This window comes from Lissotriton helveticus, chromosome 1_1, assembly GCF_964261635.1.
Source record: "Lissotriton helveticus chromosome 1_1, aLisHel1.1, whole genome shotgun sequence".
NCBI classification, from domain to species: Eukaryota; Metazoa; Chordata; class Amphibia; order Caudata; family Salamandridae; genus Lissotriton; species Lissotriton helveticus.
Genome location: NC_136057.1, coordinates 413,350,949 through 413,371,020, shown reverse-complemented (window position 1 = coordinate 413,371,020; position 20,072 = coordinate 413,350,949). Strand labels below are relative to the sequence as shown.

General features: G+C 44.9%; 1 protein-coding gene across 1 annotated transcript in view; it reads left to right on the top strand.

Annotated features, from left to right (window-relative positions):
* The window catches only part of OVCH1 (ovochymase 1), a 1,371,455-nt gene that overhangs the window by 253,523 nt on the left and 1,097,860 nt on the right, over positions 1 to 20,072 (top strand). The gene's annotated exons all lie outside the window — the stretch shown is intronic.

Genomic DNA, 20,072 nt, shown 5'->3' with positions numbered 1-20,072 from the left:
GCAATGAATTATGATTTGAAACTAGTGCCCCATCCATGTGAAACAGCCACAGTGAAATTTGATTTGACACGTTAGGTGAGCTCCTACCATAAAATATTCCAGTTTACTTTTGAACCACTGCTTTTTGCTATCAACAATGGCACGGGACTCCTCACTGGTGTATCACTCACTGTAATGATCCACCTAAATAGGGTTTTTACCTGTAGCTATCTTTGTCTACCTTTTGAAAATGAGGTCCACAGCCGTATAGGGCTCTGAGTAGGTGACTTTTAATCTGTTAGCATGTATGTTCACGTATAGTCTGAGAAAGAAAGTCTGCTTGACTCCACTTAGCACCTGCACATTGGAAGCTCTGTGCTACCGTCAAAATGGTTATAAGTGAATTTGTTACTGAAAACACCATTCATTTTTGGGTGAAAAGTATGTGGTATTGTATTTTTTCTTAGTACTCTTTGATGAAACTGTATAACATTGTAACTTTGTACTGGCACATGGAACAAGACCTGGAGTCACTGCCCCTTTATACATTTTGCTGGGCCTAGAATTCAAATGCTAGGATATTTCATCATAGATGTGTTTAATGTACTTATTTGAGGATTTCTCTGAGACCGCCATTAATGAAATTCGCTCGTAGAGCAGCGTGCTAATCGCTTGGCATATTAATGGTCTCAATAAATTGACCCATTCCCGGGAGATGAATGAAAAAGAAATGTATAGAGCGCACGATCACCAACGGCTTCTTGACGCTTAGGGACGGATTAGCAGAGAGCAGTGCAGAAGAAGGATTAATCAAACGCTTGTACGAACAACCATGTCTTCAGGGCCTTTCTGAATACCGGGTAAGAAGGAATGTGACGGAGTTCAGGAGGAAGGGAGTTCCACAGGAGGGGGGCTTGTGAGGCAAATCTCAACCCCCCCGATCCTTTTTCGCTTGAACGTACAGGTGGCAAGGAGGTTAAGGCCAGCTGACCGAAGTGTTCGCGAGGGGGTATAGCGGCGAAGAAGGACGCCAATGAAGGAGGGACCTTGGTTGGCCAGGGCTAGATGAGTAAGGCAGGCGACCTTGAAGAGGCTGCGCTGGATTATTGGAAGCCAGTGCAGACTCTTCAAGAGAGGTTTCACAGAGCAGTGTTTAGGCTGTCGGAAGATCAATCTTGCCGCCTGGTTTTGAACAAGCTGGAGTTGGTGGGCCTGATAGAGCGGAATCCCGATGTAGAGGGAATTCGCATGATCAATGCGAGACATCACCAAGCCCAGCACGATGTGAACCAAGGCCTCACGAGTAAGGAACCTGCTGATCTTCCTAATGCGGCGCAGATGGAAAAAGCAGGCTGACAATACAGTTTTAATTTGGGGCTTCAGGGACAGATCCTTACTAATGGTAACTCAGACTCTTGACCGAGCTCGCTGGGCAGGTAGGTTTGCCCAGCGAGGAAGGCCAGAAGCTGGGGTTCCACGGGTTGTTCAGTGGTCCAGTAAGCACCAGCTCAGTCTTGTCTGGATTGAGCTTGAGCTGGTTCGCGCGCATCCAGCTGCTGATGAACATCATGGTACTTTGGAAGTTCTCTATTGAAGGGGAGGTGTCAATATTGAAGATTAGCTGCATGTCATCCGCATAATTAAAGATGACCACTGGTTTCTCTCTCAGTTGGGCGATCAGCGGGAGGATGTAAAGATTAAACAATAGGGGCGACAGAGAGGAACCCTGGGGGACCCCGCAAGTGAGGTCCTTCGTTTTGCACTTGAAGGGGCCTAGGCGAACCGCCTGCTTGCGATCTTTTAGAAAGGAGGCGAGCCACCTAAGTGCGGTGCCCCTGATGCCGGTGTTCTTGACCCGTTGAATAAGGATGGCGTGATCAACGTTGTCGAAAGCCGCCGACAAATCAAGGAGCACCAGGGCCTGTGAGATATTCCGGTCCGCTCCCTGTCTAAGTTCGTCATGAACAGCCACCATGACAGATTCTGTAGAGTGCTGGGGTCTGAATCCTGCCTGGTGCTGATTTAGGAACTTGGAGCTCTTGATGAATGAGCCGAACAGCTGGAGACATGGGCCTCCAGTAGCTTACCCAAGAATGGAAGCAGGGAAATGGGCCGAAAATTGCAGAGATGCAGGGTCTGCACCAGGTTTTTTCAGGATAGGTGTGACAATGGCTGATTTGAAGGGGCTGGGGTCTAAACCCAGGTTGAGGGAGTTATTGAGTAAAGAGAGGGGGTTCTCAGTGAGGTCGAGAAACATCTTCCGTGCGACATGAGCTGGGCAGCAGTCGGAAGGAGAGCCGGAGCGAACTTTGCGGAGAAGCAGGGGAAAAGTCTCACTGGTAATTGGGGGAAAATTCGACAGAAGAGCAGGGTTGGTTGGAGGGTCGCTAAAGTCAGGTCCCGGGCCTGAACTAGGGATACTTGCTTTGATGAGCTCTATCTTCTCAACAAAGTAGTTGTTGAGCGAGTCACAAAGAGTTTGAGACAGAGGGGGGGGGACATTGTGACCCGGTCAGGTTTAGCAAGCTCGTTGACTATTTGAAAGATTTCCCTAGATTTATTTGAGGAATTGAGAATTTTCTGAGAAAAATACTCAGTTTTTGCCACAAGAATGGCGGCTTTGTACTCTTTCAAGGCCATGATAAAGGCCAGCTTTTTGTCGGGGCAGTATAGGGTCCTCCATTTGTGCTCCGCTTGTCGAAGGGCGAGCTTCAAATTGGCAAGGTCAGTAGTGAACCAACGCTGAACGACGTGAGGGTGTTTGGTCCTGAGTTTTTTTAAGGGGGCAAACGTGTCTCGGGCAGCAGCCAGCCAGTTGTGAATGTTCTCAGCCTGTACATCCACAGGCAGGGGGAGGCCAGCCTCTCCAATAAGTGGAGGGATCGTACTTGCAAGGGAAAGACAGAGCGATGGAAGGTCAACTCTGCCCCAATTACGGCTGAGTAAGGGACTACAAGGACAGGATGTTGTGGCTAGGGACTTAGACTTGGGGACCGAAAAGGAAATGAAAGAATGGTCCGACCATGCACATGGGGAAATCTGTACATCAAAAATGTCCTGATTGAGCGACCAAACCTGGTCTAAGGTGTGGCCTTTTACGTGGGTGGGTGCTTGGATGAACTGAGAGAAGTTGAGTCCAGCTAGCAGGTTAGTGAATTCTTTAGAAAGGGTACTTTCATGTGGGTCATTGGGCCAGAAATTAAAATCACCAACCACAAGGGTGCTGGCATGATTAATTGTTAATTCAGCTATCATGCTACCAAAATTGTGCAGAAAGCTAGGAGCCAGGCCGGGGGGATGGTAGAATAGGGCAGAGGTAATGGGGAGGACTTCCAACTCAAGTTTTAAAAGGAGGAAATCAGCGAAGGGTATAGGGGGCATAATCAGCACTTTAGACTTATAGGAGTGGGAGATGATTGCTGCCACACCCCTCCAATTTTACCTTGGGGGCCGTTGGCTTGAAGGACATAGTAGCCGTTAGGGACGGCTGTCAGGAGAGGATTCTATGGTAAGCCAGGTCTCAGACAGGAGGAGGATGTCAGGTCTGACTGTGTTGAGCAGATAGAATATCTCGACCTGGTGTTTAACCAGCGACCTGGTATTAAGATACCAGATCGACAGCCTGTCGCATCCTCTGTCCGACCTGTCTGGGCTCGAGATGGTTAGTGAGAGGCTCAAACCCAAGTCCTCAGGGGGCAGTGAGGCAGTAACAGGGAAGCATGTGGGAGGTTGCGCTTGCCTAGGGCATTCAAAATTGTGAATAACCGGTATAGGCATTGTGAGGGGCACTGTGCCACGCAATGTGTGCAGTTCTTCCGACGAATACCTCCAAGTAGAGGCCCGACGAGCAGGGGGACTGGCCCCTGGTGCCGGGCGCAGACGGGCTTGCCTTAGGCGCGCCCGCTGCGCGCGTCCGCTGCGCGTCCGGGTTTGCATTAGGCTATAAGGAGGGGGAGGAGGTCTGAGCGCTAGACCGCTTACCTCCTTCAACCGGAAGTGAGTGAATAGCCCCTAGCAAGTGTCGCGGCCAATGGGCTCCCTCCACAACAATCGAGCTTGTAGTCAGCTCGTGGTGGAACGGGGAGTCCAGCGGCACAGCGACGACTGAAAGGTAAGAGGACAAATGCGAGGAGAAATAAAAGTGGCAGCGCAGCTCTAAATCAGCTGAGGTGGAATTAAAATAAAAGTACGGTACACAAGTTTAAAAGACACTTCACCAAACACACCGCAGCAGCAGCATTAGGATTAGGATTCTCCTGCTGAAGATAAAGTGGGGGTGGTGAATTTCCTGAGATATTACCAGAAACATGTTTAAGTGGCAAACTCCTAGTCTTAGAAATTGAAAGACGGAAGGCTTACCTCTCTGGTGCCTAATCATAGGCCCTTTGAGGGTTTGTAGGGTAGAACCTAGGCCTGTGCCAGTGAATACCCAGAAAAGCTATGTGCTCTAACTTGGAAAGGAATCTCAATTTAGTTTTTTCCCCAACATGCTGTGTAGTGCTCAGTCAGTGGTTTGACTCAGTTGATGCCCGCTATAAACTGAGGCATTGGGGGGCTTCTCTAGATTGGGTACCTCACCAATTGCAGAACTGTGTGTCAATGCTCCCTTCTTAAACCACTGTTCAGACCCCTCCTGTGGAACCTGAAAAGGGACCCTGTTGATACCTGTGACGAGGTCTGGAGGGTTAACACACTCCTGACTTGTACTCCAGGACTCTTAATGGTGTCCCCTCAACAGTGGTGGTCGTATCTGCTCCCTAATTCCTCTGCCAGCCTCAGTGGGGAGTGGTCCTGCTAAAATAAACTGAAGGATGGCATTGGGCGTCTTGGGGTGCAACAGCAGGTACAGTCTCAATAGTTGTGTACCGTCATGGTGCAGGTGCAGGACTTGATCAATTGTGGAGGGCATTTGGTGTACTGCTGAGGAGCCCAAGGACATTAAACCACCAGAGCTGGGCAGAAGGGAGGCCAGAGTAAATGCCAAGTTTTTACTGCAAGGAGGATGAGGCTTCATGCCAAAAGCTGAGCATCTGAAGTACGGCCCCTAAATGCTGACATAGGTGACTGGGGATACACCGTGGAATTCTACAACTCCAGCTCAAATAGGTCCAATGGGGCCCTTCATCTTAATCTTGCCTTTTATTCTTGAACCTGGTTTATGGCTGGGGCACCGCTTGACATGATAAAATCATCCTCGAAGAACTGCACAGATCTGACTTGTTACATTTTTTAAATGTAAAATGTACAAATATGGTGTGAAGATTATTTATGAGTAGTTTGAATTCTAAAGAGGCAGTCCTAACCGATGAACTAATGCTGCTCCTGAAATAGGTTACCTATGTCACTCGAACAGTAAACAGTGCAATGAATAGTTATACCACATTTTTGTGTAACACTCCATTATTTAAAAAAACATATGCAGTTGCTGGTGTTCTGTTCAACCTGCTCCTACTCATTCCCCCTCACATTCAGTGTGCTGCAGCAAAGCAATCTCTCCCCTTGTTTCCATGGAGCATCAAGTGAATGAGGTAAATGTATTATCAAAATACAACAATTAGAAAACGTGTATTTTGAATGAAGCGTCCATAATGGCCCAAAGTATAATGTTCAAGGACTTCCGCTGAAAGTTTCGCTGAAGACGTGTTTGCTTATTCCATGAGCTATTTAAGAAATGGTTAATTTAGCTTGACATCTCCAGAATGTAGTTGCTGAGGAAACATTTCTCTTACTTTAAGAAATGGGTTAGAGGTAAATAATGTCATTGTTTTAATTACGTTGTCATTTCTGGTTTGCCCTAACTATGATTGTACCTAACCATGATTGTCCCATGCTGAATTTGCAGAATGTAATAATACATAATCTGTGATTTGTCTATAAAACCTTATGGATATTGTTGTTCAAGGGATTCTTTACCATTTTCTTTGTGGGTAACATGCTGTTGGTGCTTTTCATGAGTTTGACATTTTTTGCTTAGATTTGGTCAACTAGAACTATGAATATAATTTAATGATTTTGCATATATATTTGTTTTTGGGCCACCATGGCAATTTCATGCATTTTTCTCTGTACCATCTATTCAACTATTTTGTAATAAATATATTGTTGCCCTATATGTGATCTAATACTGTATTATACACTTCCAATGTTTTATTCTGTTAACATTTACTAAATTGTATTTCCTCATAAGGAGTGTAGTCTTTAACTGCTAGATCAATACTTTTTTAGATTTTTAATGTAATTTAAAAATGTTTTTATATATTACAGTTGTAACTTTTATGACTTGTTGCTGAATAAAGTCTGTAAATTGCTAAATCAGCTGGAGACTCTGTAGCCTAATTATATTGGAAACCTTCTGGAGTGATCAGAAATTGGGGTTCAGGTGATTATTTGGGTTGGCTCCCTCAAAGTAGGTAGCAGAGGATAGTTATTGTTAGAGCACCTCTCCCTTAAGGGGACCCCAAAAGATTTTTGGAGTGGCCTTATTTGGCCAAATCAAGGGAGAAGAGTTTTGCCAGCTTCCTAGTGCTGGATCCTTCAGCAGTCTGACCAGCTGTATTGCTGTGCAGTCCTGAATGAAATTGAAATACAAGTATGAATAGCGAGAATTTGAATGTACAAGTTTGTGTTATGTGATGATGGATTCCTGTTTTTGTGATGAGCTGTTAAGTTATGTGATGACAATGGCTTCACTTGGTAGGTCAATTACTATTCTAATGTCATATTCGTATTTGTGAACCCATTTGACGTTTTGCTCACATATAAGTATTAAGTTGGCTATCAGATTTTTGTCAAAATCCAAGATCTTGAGATATTACCTTTTTATTGTGGCGTGTATAGGGAGGTGTCACTCACAAATCGGTAGGTATCTGTATTATCAAATTTTCCTTTTTCAAGTAATTGGCGTTACTGTGCCTAACCTGAGTGCACTGGGTCTATTACATTAACTCTGGAGGTGCAATTTTGCTCCTCAGAAGTTTGCCCAGTGAACTCTGTAGGCTGTTTGATGTTATAACTTGTATTTTGATACTATTTGTCTTCGATTTGCTTGAAATCTAGTTTGTATGACTGAGAGTATTCAGACTTGTGAATTATTTATTTTCCTTTCTAACGTAAACCGATAATGGATTTATTGATTTCCAAAGGATTTTTGTAGATCTGTAGTTTCCCTGTTCAGAGAAACCACGCTGTAATTGTCCGTTCAGACAGGGAGCCGTATTGGTGTGACACCACTAACTGTGCTTTGATCGGTTGTTCAGTATAGCAGCACTGATAGGTTGACCTTAGACAGAGCTGCTCTGCAATTGCTTGTTCATTAAGTTAGAATGATTTTGACTTTTTTGTGCTTTCCACTTGACTAAGTGTTAACATGGGTGAAATACTTAAAACTTACAACTATAAAAGAGGATAAGCTTTGAGGTTCAGAATACGCCAAAGAAAGGCATACTAGCATTTTAAATGATGGAAGAGGTTAATTGTTACATATACAATACGAGAGCAGTGACTAGAAGTACACAGTTTGAATCACTAAATGAATGGGATCACATAACAATAAAGGGAAATAACCTTTACAATGGTCATTACATCACACTACCTTTATATAGCAGTCATTACATCGCAACATCCTTTACATCGCATGTCATTACAACGCAGCCATTACATTGCATGTCACTGCAGCACATGTCATTACAATGCATGCCACTACAATGCAGGCATTACATCGCAAGTCATTACAACACATAGTGCCCTTACACTATCCAACACTTACCCTACTGTTGTACTCACTGGAGTTAGAATAGTAATTTTAACCCCTACACTATCCAACACTTACCCTACTGTTGCACTCACTGGAGTTAGAATAGTAAGTTTTACCCCTACACTATCCACCACTTTCCTTAAATGCGCTGTAATGTTATGCGTTGTAATGGTATGCGTTGTAAAGGTATAATGCGATGGAATGTAATGCGTTGTAAAGGTATTTTCTGAAAATGTGTTGTAATGGCATGCGATGTAAAAGAATGCGTTATAAAGGATGTTGCGATGTAAAAACTGCGCTGTAAAGGTATGCATTGTAAATGTATGCGTTGTAACGTCATACATTCAACAAAGTGAGAGCGAAGAAAGAAATCCTTTTCTGGTTGGTTAGAGGCTAGAATAGACCGTGATGAGAAGACGTGGAGTTTGGGCAAAATGGAAAGTGTTACTACATTTCCTGCTATATAATTCTTTAGTGAGCTGCTGATTTAAAGACCGCCTCCGTACGTAGAAAAGAACAGACCCAGACTATGTTGGGATTGGTGTAGTGAGAGACACTGCATTGGTTCAAGCTGCTAATGGAGCCTAGTTATAAACTTCAGTCACCGTGGCAGTGCCTATTGAAAGTGGGACAGAGCACACTGCGGAGACAGTGGTGGTAGAGCCACCTCTCAAGGAGGTATTGGGATCTTTAAGATAGAATTTGGAGAAATGCCTCTGGGTAATGTATATTTGAACAGACTGCTGATGTATAATGCTGGTGAGATATTTGATTAAGGAAGAAGCTAGGTGTGCAATGAAGCATATAATAAATTAGAAGAATTGGCTGATTAATTAGATGTTAACCTTAGTAAAATGAAGAATTTCAAAAGAAACTTCAAAAGATTTGATTGAGAACACAAAACTCGAGTGATTTTAAAGAAATATTGAGAATAAAATAGGAAATGCAATGATGAAGAGCAGAGAAGTGAAGGTGGGAAAAAGTATAACAAGTGATTCAGTAGTATGAACACCTACTGCAGCGAAGTTTCCTTTAAAAGAAGCACATGGAGGGAATCTAGTGTATGTCTATTGTGAGCCAAAGTTCAGAGAATATCAAGTAAAGTGGTATGATGCGGTCCATAAATTAACACATTTCTCCAATGTTGTGGACAGATTTAAGTTCATTGTCTGAAATTGTTTTTCCAGGAGATTTGTGTTTGGAATGTAAGGTGGTTGCAGGGTGGCCAACATAGGACCGGCCTAGCCAGGGTTCTAACAATGCACCATCAGCAGAAGTAGCTGAGCAATAAAGGGCAATGATTGAGTATTTGAAGAAATTAAAGGGATCTACATTGGGAAACCATTTGGAAGACCACAAAGGAGCCTAAATATTAACCACTCCTATTATGAAAGGTTGATGCTGATGTTTAAAAGCATAGTGGAGTACAAAATCCAGAGAAAGCTGCTGTTAGAGGTTTAGTATCTGTGTTAGTGAAAGACTTGAGATCAGCAATTAGCAATAGCATTCAGTAAAGGGAATTCTGCAGGTCGACAAATGGCATTGGCGAGAAATTTACTAAAAACTGTAGTGATCTTGAGAAGAAACAGAAAAGCAGAAGCAGAAATTGATGATAGTTCAGATAAAGCAATTTGAAAGCGGTCAGATTAGTTCAAATATGCTTTTTTTTTTTTTTTAAATTGAATGAATGGGATGAATCAAATTGCCCAAGGTAACAAGGTAAGTAGTATGTTTAGAAATGTTGAAATGTTATAAAGGACTGTTCCTGTCATTTATTTAGGTGGATCGGGCATTGGAAGAGAGAATGTGTATAGAATTCTAAATCTGCAAGAGACAGTGCAGCAAAATGATCAAATGTCACATATGGAGAAAATAGGACAGAACATGCAGAGTCGGATAACATTTTGAATGCCGATTCCCTCGGCTTCAGTGAAGCAGCAATACATGAGAAATAGAATGACGTATAGTTTGGGTCATCAGACCGAATGGCCTGATCATTGCTGATGAGATGGCTGGCAGTCAGTCAAAGAGTCTTGTATAGTGCACAAATCACCGTTTGGTCCCAGGGCGCTTGCAGACAATTCAACACACCTAGGTTCTATCTCGTATCATTTAGGGGAAAAGCCATGTTTTTAGTTCTCTGTGAAAGCGCAGGTTATCTGGAATAGACGAGATGTATGATGGAAGCTTATTCCAGAGTTGGGGGGCGAGGTAAGAAAAGGAGCGGCCTCCATTTCGCACAGTGCGGACTCGCAAAGGAGTTAAGAGAAGTTTAGAACTGGATCTCAGAGTTCTGGCGGGCTGGTATTTTTTCAGTTTTTTCCCTGGATAGCCAAGGCCAGTGTCATAGATGCTTTTGTGTGTGAGGCACATCATTTTGTATTGTCCTCTCATCCTAATTGGAAGCCAATGAAGAACTTTTAAATTGGGACAGGACGGCGATCTTGAGGATAGGTCCAAGATTAATTTAGCTGCGGTGTTCTGCAGTGTCTGTAGTTTGGAGAAGAGGTCTTCGTTTATAGAGGCCAGTAAAGCATTTCCATAATCCATGCGCCTGATGATTAGGCCCTGCACGAGTGCATGACAGCAGTTCGCAATGACAGTTAATGATACCAGAGGAAGACGGCTCAGTTGGAGCAGTATTGGAGGTAGACCAAAATGGCCCAAATCTTGACGGAGAAGTCAATGGCCATCCTGTTTCATTTCTATTGATAGTGGGACTACCTATTCCATAGTTTGTTTGTGGAAGTTCTGAACCTTCCCTCTTGGAAAGAGAAGTCCAAGTTTTAGGAATCGGTAATACACAAATTGCCAATCAAGTTTCAGCAGATGTGCTAGTTAAAGTAGGACAGATGTGGAAAAAACCTCAGTTTATTCTATGTGATTCAAGTTCAGTGAATGTGCTTAGAAGGGTTCTTCTTTGCTAGATGAATTATTTGGTGTTGCAGTAGAAATATGAAAAATCTCTTTTTAAGATTAGCGCAGAGGACTGTAGAGCTGAGAATATAGCCAGTTCTAACAAAAGACCTCCCTCCTCATTTAAGGTGCACTGTCAGAGAGGAGTTTTGTGATTTTTCAGGAAAGGAAATCGACTTGATTAAAACAGAACCAGTAACAAACCATATGAAATATTTCCCAGAACTAGGCAGTATAGAGGCTAAGGAGTGAATGAAATGTTTGTGAAAATTGAGCATGGGATTATTTGAAAGGTTCTTGGCAGGCAACACAATTCACCTGTAATAGCAATTAAGAAATTGAGTGGTCAATGGAGAATTATTCAAGACCCCGAAATAATAAAATAATGGTTCTCTGTTGACCTGTGGTACTGAATCCAGCAGTAATAGTGTTCCAAATTTCAGCAGAGACCGAATACTATACAGTCCCTGACGTGTGCCGTGTTTTCAGTACCATTTCATGAGTATTCACAGTTGCTCTTTGCATTTCAGTTTTTGATTAAAGTTCATATGTGGTGTAAGAACACACAAGGGTATACAGAGTCCTTTGATTTTCTTGTGATTTCACAGGAGGGATTTGGTAAGTTTGAAATTATCATGTAATTTAGTCCAAGTCTAGTACTCAGATGACCTTTTTTTGCAATCTAAAACAAAGGAAAATTGCAAACTTGATAACACTGCATTGTTGAATCATTTGGCAGAAAATGGCCATATAATTTCAATAACAAAAACGCAGTATTATGAGAAGGATGTTATCTATCTTGGACATCATATGAAATGGGTGTGTGAAAAGAATGAGTTTCTGCAATGCTGAAATTGAATCCCTGACCAAACAGGGGAGATTTGAATGTTTCCGGCAACTGGTTATTGAGGACAGTGGATTTCAAATTTCTCCCAGATTACAAAGCCTATAGAAAGCTTGACATGTAATGATGTCCAAACTCTGGTACCATTTGAGTGCCTTGAATCATTTAAGAAATTTAGTTTGTCACACACCCACTTTCGGGGGTGCGTGACTACAATATGATTTTCTATTTGTTTCGTCATGAAAAAGATGAATGTGCACTTTCAATACTGGCTCCAACACGGAGGGCAAATGAGACATATTGCTGGTCATTCAGGAGTGTTGGATCCAGTTGCTGTAAATCTTACTCCATGTCTATAATCTGTTGCAGCAGTGTGTTTGGCAATAGAGCAAAGTGAAGGAATTGTAATGGCCCATACTTTAATTTTTTATGAGCCAGTCTGTTGAAATCCATTTAACAAGAATGACAACAAAGCACTTTAAAAACAGAAGGTTGACATGATGTGAACAAGTGATACTTGGAGTTGAGAACATTTCAATTCGAAGGTGCAATGTCGTAGAATCAGCAAAACTGCTTTTGATTTCAAACAAATGTGAAGGTAGGGAAAATATTGTTAATGATGAGTTGAACCATGACTGCATAGAGATGACTAAGTTATCACAAGGCCACATATTAAAGAAGTCCCATCAGAAGCCTTGGATTTGAAATCGATTTGTTTATGGTTTCTGTATGAGGGTTTTAAATGGAGGATTGAGAGCTGTTTTCACACAATGTTCCATCTCAGAAACATCGAGGCATCCTCCTTAACAAATGTAACTTCAGCACAGGTAGCAGAATTAATTGCTCTAACAAGGTCTTGCTGCTTGTCTAGAGCATTTGAATGTGTGTAAAAAGTTCAATCGGGTCGGGGACAATCGATATTTGCCCGGCGGTATTGCCTCTGTGACCCTCTAGTTATTTAAATCAATGAAGAGGCAGGCGCTGGAGACTGGAAAGCAGGAAACAAGGTTTTTTTTATTCTCTCCGGAGGAGAACACAACGAAACGGACAGAAGGTATCGTTCTGAGGTGCTCTAACTGCATCCCTGAGGCCTGGCCTCTTATATCCACATTTATGACTTTATTGCAGATTACACATACATGTTTAAAGCTTTGATGTATGGAAAAGACATTCTCGGAACTCCCCTTTGGGCCTGTTCCCACACACATTTACAGTTGAAGTCCCCACCCTAGTCACAACAGGTGATGAGCATCGCGCAGCTGGATAATCCGCCGATTCACGGAATGTGGGGAGTTTGATCGGATCTCATGGGGTGGGGGCTTTGATCAACCCGGGGATTCTTTGATGGGGGAAGCTTTCTATTGTACGGGGAGGGGCAAGGATGGTATCGGCAGAGCTGGGTGTCGACTTGGGAACGGGGAGGACAAAACGGGCACACGGGGAAAAAGGGGTTTGCATCTAAGGGCCGGAGATCATGAAAGGAAAGCAGGGAGGCGTCGTGCTGGGAACAGGATGAGGGCCTGGGGCAGAGCAGCGCCGGAGAGGGGTTTATGACTCAAGGCAGGTGCAAGCAGGGGGTGGTCAGCGTGCGGGCTTAGCGAAGGCAAAGGGCTAAGTCAGGGGCCAGCGGCATGCAAAAGGGTTTGTTCTGATCGGGGCATCTTAAAATGGCGGGCGCGCACGACAAAAGTGTGGCATCAGGGAAGAGGCAAGATGGCGCAGATAATGTTCACCAAAACGCACTAATTTTCCACAGTCCTCCCTTTAACATATTCAAGACATCTTGCCGGTTCATTTTCTATTCGGTTCTACTGTGGTGGGCATGAGAAAGAAAACGGTAGGAACCCTAGATGGAAAAGAGTTGTAAACAATACATTTTGAGGTTTCTAGGGTTTTTTTTTTTTTTAGGAGGTGCACCTATTTGATAAAGCAGGAAAGTCATAGGAATGAAATACAAAAACGGCGAGCAGCAAGTACATATCATAACGTGAACTGGCAGGTTAATACATGTTTCAGATTCGGATTGGAGCAGGATCAATACAATGGCGGCTGGGAGAGAAATGAGGCGTAGCAAAACGGTGGTTGAGGATGTCGAATGTTCGAAGTTTTATGAGTTCTCATTGTTCTTTGTGGTCTTTCGTTGGCGCTGTTGAGCACCGGCGGTGGAGCTACAAGTCCAGCTCTGTTCTAAGTTCTGCGTTGCAGGGCACGACCCTTTCCTCGCGTTTCTGGTCAGAAAGGTCCTTTTCGCCCTGTGTCCTTTGAGGTGATTGTCAGAAAGTTCCGATGGAAGAAGAGCGTTCAAAACAGTCCATAGGGTAGGTCAGAGGAAAAAGGGGGATGGAGCAAGGCCAAATTGGGAACAAACTAGGGGAACGAGAGACTTCAAATGGGCGGGCGTGCGACGGAATTCAGAGAGCGGGGACTTGTCGAAAGGCACTGGACGTCGAGCAGGGGCATCAGGTCGACCCTTTCTTTTCATGCTGCCGAAAACAGTGCCTCGTCCTGCAGCTCCTTTCAGTCGTGGTCTCGCCTTGGCTAATGTCGCAGGTGTCCCTTAGTCTGCAGTCGGGCCTCGTGCTCCCACATCCGGTCCTTCTCTCCTCCAACAGCAGTACCCTTAAACAAGTTTGAAAAGACAGTCTTTAGAAAATTTGCAGATGAAGATAATCAAAAAGTCTATTTCTCTCCCAGCTCCAGGCAAAGAATGAAAATGTCCGTTATATTTAACGTTCACAACTGGCATATGAATGACCGGTGGCGGACCTGTTGGATTTACTATGACTTTCCTTCATAATCATTTATTACAGGCGTGACAGTTCATCTGATGGTAACCCACCTTCGGGAGACAAATCTGGCAAAGATATGCCGTTCTCTAGAGTTTCACATTTACAAAAGGGTACAGTGAGTCGTCAACATGGTACTACACAGGTATTTTGCTGAGAGACGAACATGGCTAAACATTTCCTTTCTATCGGTGCATCCTGTTTTTCAACTACTGCGGGGTTCATTTTGATGATTTCTTTACCTTGGTCTAGTCTGTTAACCTTGTAAAACATCATTCTGGGTCCTACGTAACCTTTTACAGCCCGGTTACTTAACTAGGAAGGACAGGGGTTTTATGGGAAACAACCAGGGACATAGACAGGGGAGGTAACGGGGGTGATCGTTTTTCTGGTTTGGGTATTGCGGCGATTCGGGGAGGGGAGGGTCGCGTATTCTGAGGTCCTTGTTTTATACTATAGGAGCCGTTGACATGTAGTTCCCTTATTTCGGGCCAGATTAGGGAACCTCTGTCGTCTTACCTGTCCTTTCCCTTACGGCCCAACCTGGGTTCATTGACTTCTAGCGGAAAAGGAGAGGTAATGACGCGGCCTCAGGGTGATTGTATTAAAGACAAGCGTTTGTGCAAATACTGACGGTATTTGAAGCCAATTAGGTGGTGTGCTAGGGGTGGCAATCTGCCAATTTCGGGGCTAACCACTCGGAAGAGTGGTAGTGGAAAAAATAGAGAGAGAGAGAGAGAGAGAGAGAGAGAGAGAGTGAGAGAGAGAGAGAGAGAGAGAGAGAGAGAGAGAGAGAGAGTGCAACGGCAGGCTAAATAGTACACGTGCAACAGAGAGGGTGGCAGTGTATTCAAGAAAGGCTATTCAGTGCATTACACAGTAAAGGGTATTCACGAGTCCGCGTTAGAATCTTGTAATCATGCAGTTTGAGCATTAGACAGGGTAGAGGGGACGTGCTTTGAGAAAAGGAAAGAAGAAAAAGGAGGTACCATTTTGTCGCACTTTCTCGCATTCTCGGTCCTTTGACCAGTTGGGTCAACGCCTCAGTCACACACACACACATTCCCTCACAGTTTCGCATCATACGTGACGTGGGTTCATTCGTCCGGTCTGGTTTAAGGGTGATCACTTTTTATCAGGTTGTGCTAATTTTTCGGGTTTGTTCGATACGTGAGTAGTTTGCAGGCGTGCTTAGACACCACCCTGCGGCGCTAGTCCGTTTCGTGTATTTAGACATGGCAAGGTCTCAGATCTTCGCCACACCTTGGCTGTAATCTCTGATGTAACCTGCAGAGGAAGAAAAAAAGGGGGGGGGTGGGGGAGACAGCATTCGCGCGCATTCAAATACATGGATTCATAAGTCCTTTACTTACCTCTTACTCGTCTTTCCTCCTTGGGGCAGGGTCCCCGGGGATATGGTTTTCGGAGTCGGGGGGGGGGGGTAGTGTGTTCATGTAGGGCGTGTGCGGGGAAACATAAAAAGGAAACCAGAGGTGCCTAGTGCGAGGTATCTAGTCGAAGGATATATCTCACTATCGGGATCCTTAAACCTCTTTCAACGCCGTGGCGTTCTAAAGTTCTTCGGTTCTTGGGTCCCTGCTACTTTGGAACGTTGTACTTTACAATATTTACATTATTTCATTTCACCCTCCTTTTACATTCCCTCATTTACACCATTCGTTTTACCCATCCTTGGAAGTCACGGTCTTCCTCTACGCGAGAGTTCGTGAGTCAGTCGCGTACTTTTAAGGCGGAGTGTCGTGTTGTCGATCCGATCCGTCCTCCAGGGCTGGGCAACCATCTTCCTTTAACCTTAAAGAGAGAGCAGAGTAGGGCGCACAGAAAAAGAACTTTCCTACCCATCCCATATTGTTTTAAAATAAAGCATGCAATACCCGTCCATAGTTTCAAAGACTTTATTTTGCAAATTCATTTCAGCATATGGATTAGGAGGGTGTGGTCGTATTTGGTCGGTCGTGGCAATGGCTAAAGTGCGTACAGTGGGGGGTGTCGTTTGCAACAATAAAAACATGGGAAAGTTTTACTCATTCATTTGTAAGAGACTAAAACGTCTATTAATTGGCTGGGGGTTCGGGGGCATATATTTTCATAATTTAGAAACATAATCATAACAGTTGTAATCAGATTTCCTATATGCATACCGTACGTGTGCATCGTAAATGAGGTTTACATCAGTTATAAAAATATAATACAGTGTACATTTGTAATCAACATTTGTAATGGGGATTCTTTCATACTGTTCGTCGAGTGAGCTCTCCTTGTCTTTTCTAGCCAAGTGTACAAAGGATCACAAAAATCTCAGAACATCAAGTTTATATTAGTGCGAAGGAACACCACGAGGTGTTCGTAAGTTCCGATTGATACCAGCGCCATTTTGGGCGGGGCCGGCACAGTCCGGAAGCAGCATCAGGGGGAAATGTTTCCATTACTGGCAGTTTGGACCAGAGTCCTTTTCGGCAGTTCTAGAATTCACGCTAACAGAAGGTGTGGCAATGTCATGTTTGTTTCGTTGGCGATCGAAGCAGCCGTCCCTTACCGGAAACCTGCAAAGGCCGAAGGCTCTGCCGGGGACCTTTGTATGATCTTCAAGGCTGCGGAGATGCTGTCGGAGATGGGGGCTCGTGCTCCATGGGACAAATGTTCGAGTTATACGGCTGGCCAAAGTTACTCTAGTGGCCGGGGCCCGCCTTCCAGCGGATCCAGACGCCATTTTGAGGCCCTACAGGGGCCACTCTCGTCGAGTTTGCAAGAATGGAAGAGACCCTTCGGAGTGAAAGGAAGAGGTCCCTGTTTTGTGAGAGCGGGACGTCCAGCTGGGGTGCAGCTGTGATGCCCCCACCTGGGGGGGGCGAGGGAGACTCGTTCACATCGTCTCCTTCTCCCGGTGCACTCCATGCCGCTCCTTTTCATCGCCCCGCATGAAGGCCTCTCCACATCCGGTGTTCCCCAAGTGCCACCATTGTACGTTCGGTGCTGCGCAAATACTGGGGTGCCACCATTGTACGTTCGGTGCTGCGCAAGTACTGGGGTGCCACCATGGTGTGTCCGGTGCTGTGGAAGTATGGGCACCATCGCCTGACTGGGGGTGTTCGGCGTCGGGCTGGGGGCTGGGAAACCTCCTACCGGTGGAGGTGGGAGAGGCTCGTCCGCGTCGCCTCTCCCTCCCAGCCCAACTTGGACAAATTGTTGTGGAGGTACGTGCAGGACATCCCGCCGTCCAGGACTGCTGCGGCTGTGACGGAAGAGAAAAGGAAGAGGTGCCTCGCTCTCGACATGTGGCGGGACTACCTTAGTCTTTCCAGGCCCGTTGCGGCCGGCCAAGGAGACACGTGGCGGGACTACCTGCAAATGCCCAGGCTGCGGGCTCCTGCCTCTCCTCCGGCTCCCCCATACGTTAAGATTTCCTGACCAAGAGTTGGCGGCGGGGCTCGCCTTATATGGGTTGCCGTTGGTTGGGCGTAGCCGTAACCCTGCCCTACTTTGGAAGGTTCCAGAATGGGGGGGGGGGGCGAATGTTCTGTTTGACTTTCATTTTCTACAGTTTATCGTTATTATTCCTTGTTTGTTGTGTTAAATTAAAAGTTCAAGTTTATTAATGGTCTACGGATTTTGTTTTATCATTTCTTTCTTTCCAGGTTGCTTTTATGCTAAGTTTCTGCTAACAGGGGTCGAGTAACACGGAAACACGTGTAGAGGGATGACGCAGATTTGTACATTACATACACACAAACTCAGACGGGGGACAGTACAAGTACGACATACAAAGACCCAAGACAAATATAAAAACAGTTATTGGTCATAATTATCTCTTTCCGTCTGTGAATTTTAAACGAGGCTGGGTTCCCGTCTTGACATTGCCCGACCTAGGAGAACTTGATCACGCCGCTGAGATTTTCCTGGCGAAATCTGTGCCATCGGGCATAATCAAACGTGGTGGTTCTGTCTGGTCTGTCTATGTAAGTCGGGTTCTTCTCTGTCTCGCGCCTTTTCTCGTACTGTCGGTCTGTCGTTCTTGTCGGCCCTTTGCCTTTACTCACGCTCAGTAGAGTCGGGCATTGGGCTTTCCAGTGTCCGACATACCTACAAAAAGCGCATTGGTCTGACCCTAAGTCTGGTCGTCCTTTGCATAGTGTCGGGGGATAAGTTGTGGGTAGCGGTGTCCTGGGGTTGTCCTGTCGGTATATTTCCCTACTTGGTTTATCCTCGTCTTTTCTCTGTCGTTTCGTAGCCTCTCTGCGCCACATACCGAGACTGTCGAGCATAATTGGCGTCGTCTTATTATTTCGAAGGGCTATTTCTAACGTTTCTATTTTATCAAGGTCAAAGGATCCTGCCAGTGGCCACTGTTTGTCTTGGCTATCTTCGGTATACCTGTGCCATAATTTATTATAAGCTATGGTGACTAACCCATAGTTTATGAACATGTCCTTATTAGGGGTGCCTTCTAGTGGAGCTATATGGTCCACCTCTAACACCCGGTCCGGGCTAAACAGGCTATTTATCAATGGGGAGAAGACAGACATGACGGCTCGTAACGAGGGACTAAAAAGTCAGCACTGCCTATCTTATCACTAGGTGCAAAGACTAGACAGAATATTTCTATTCTACGTTGTTTGCAGGTAGTGAATACCTCATGGATCCAAAAAAAACCAAAAGACCAACAAAATAACAATGGGGAGAATGAGTAGGACCGCAAAGATCTGCGTTACCTACCCTTTTCACTATCTGCAAAAAGGATGGTCTCTTCCCTGCTTGCAGACAGGGAATCTCCAGGAAACAATAGTTTGTGAACAACAGTTCAGTTTCAAGCAATTATTGAGTGGGGGAGAAAAAGAACAAGCACGGCTGCTACCCTACCTATCCTCCACTGCTTGCAAAGGGAGAGAGAGCCTGTTGCTTCTCCGTTTGCAGACAGTGAATCTCTAAATAAAAATAAACAAAGCAATACTAGTATTTTGAACAATCAAGCAATCAAAACAAATTTCGCAACTTGTCGTGGCAACACGACCTTACCCGGACCATGTGGACAGTTTCTTGTCTTCCGAATCCAGCGCCCGATCGTCCTCTTTTTCTCGTATTTCTCACGGCACTCCTGATGGTTCCCAGTCAGGACCGTAGATCACTCGAGAGAGGTCTGTTCGGAACTAGTGAAGTTCGGATGATCGGCTGCCAGACGAGGGTCTATTGGGCAAGAGCTCTCCCGATCGTTGCAGTCGTTCACTCTGTCGTCGGGACCTCTCCCACTGGATCCACGAGTCGCTGATGGGCCCCACGCTTGGGACGCCAATTGTAAAAAGTTCAATCGGGTCGGGGACAATCGATATTTGCCCGGCGGTATTGCCTCTGTGACCCTCTAGTTATTTAAATCAATGAAGAGGCAGGCGCTGGAGACTGGAAAGCAGGAAACAAGGTTTTTTTTATTCTCTCCGGAGGAGAACACAACGAAACGGACAGAAGGTATCGTTCTGAGGTGCTCTAACTGCATCCCTGAGGCCTGGCCTCTTATATCCACATTTATGACTTTATTGCAGATTACACATACATGTTTAAAGCTTTGATGTATGGAAAAGACATTCTCGGAACTCCCCTTTGGGCCTGTTCCCACACACATTTACAGTTGAAGTCCCCACCCTAGTCACAACAGGTGATGAGCATCGCGCAGCTGGATAATCCGCCGATTCACGGAATGTGGGGAGTTTGATCGGATCTCATGGGGTGGGGGCTTTGATCAACCCGGGGATTCTTTGATGGGGGAAGCTTTCTATTGTACGGG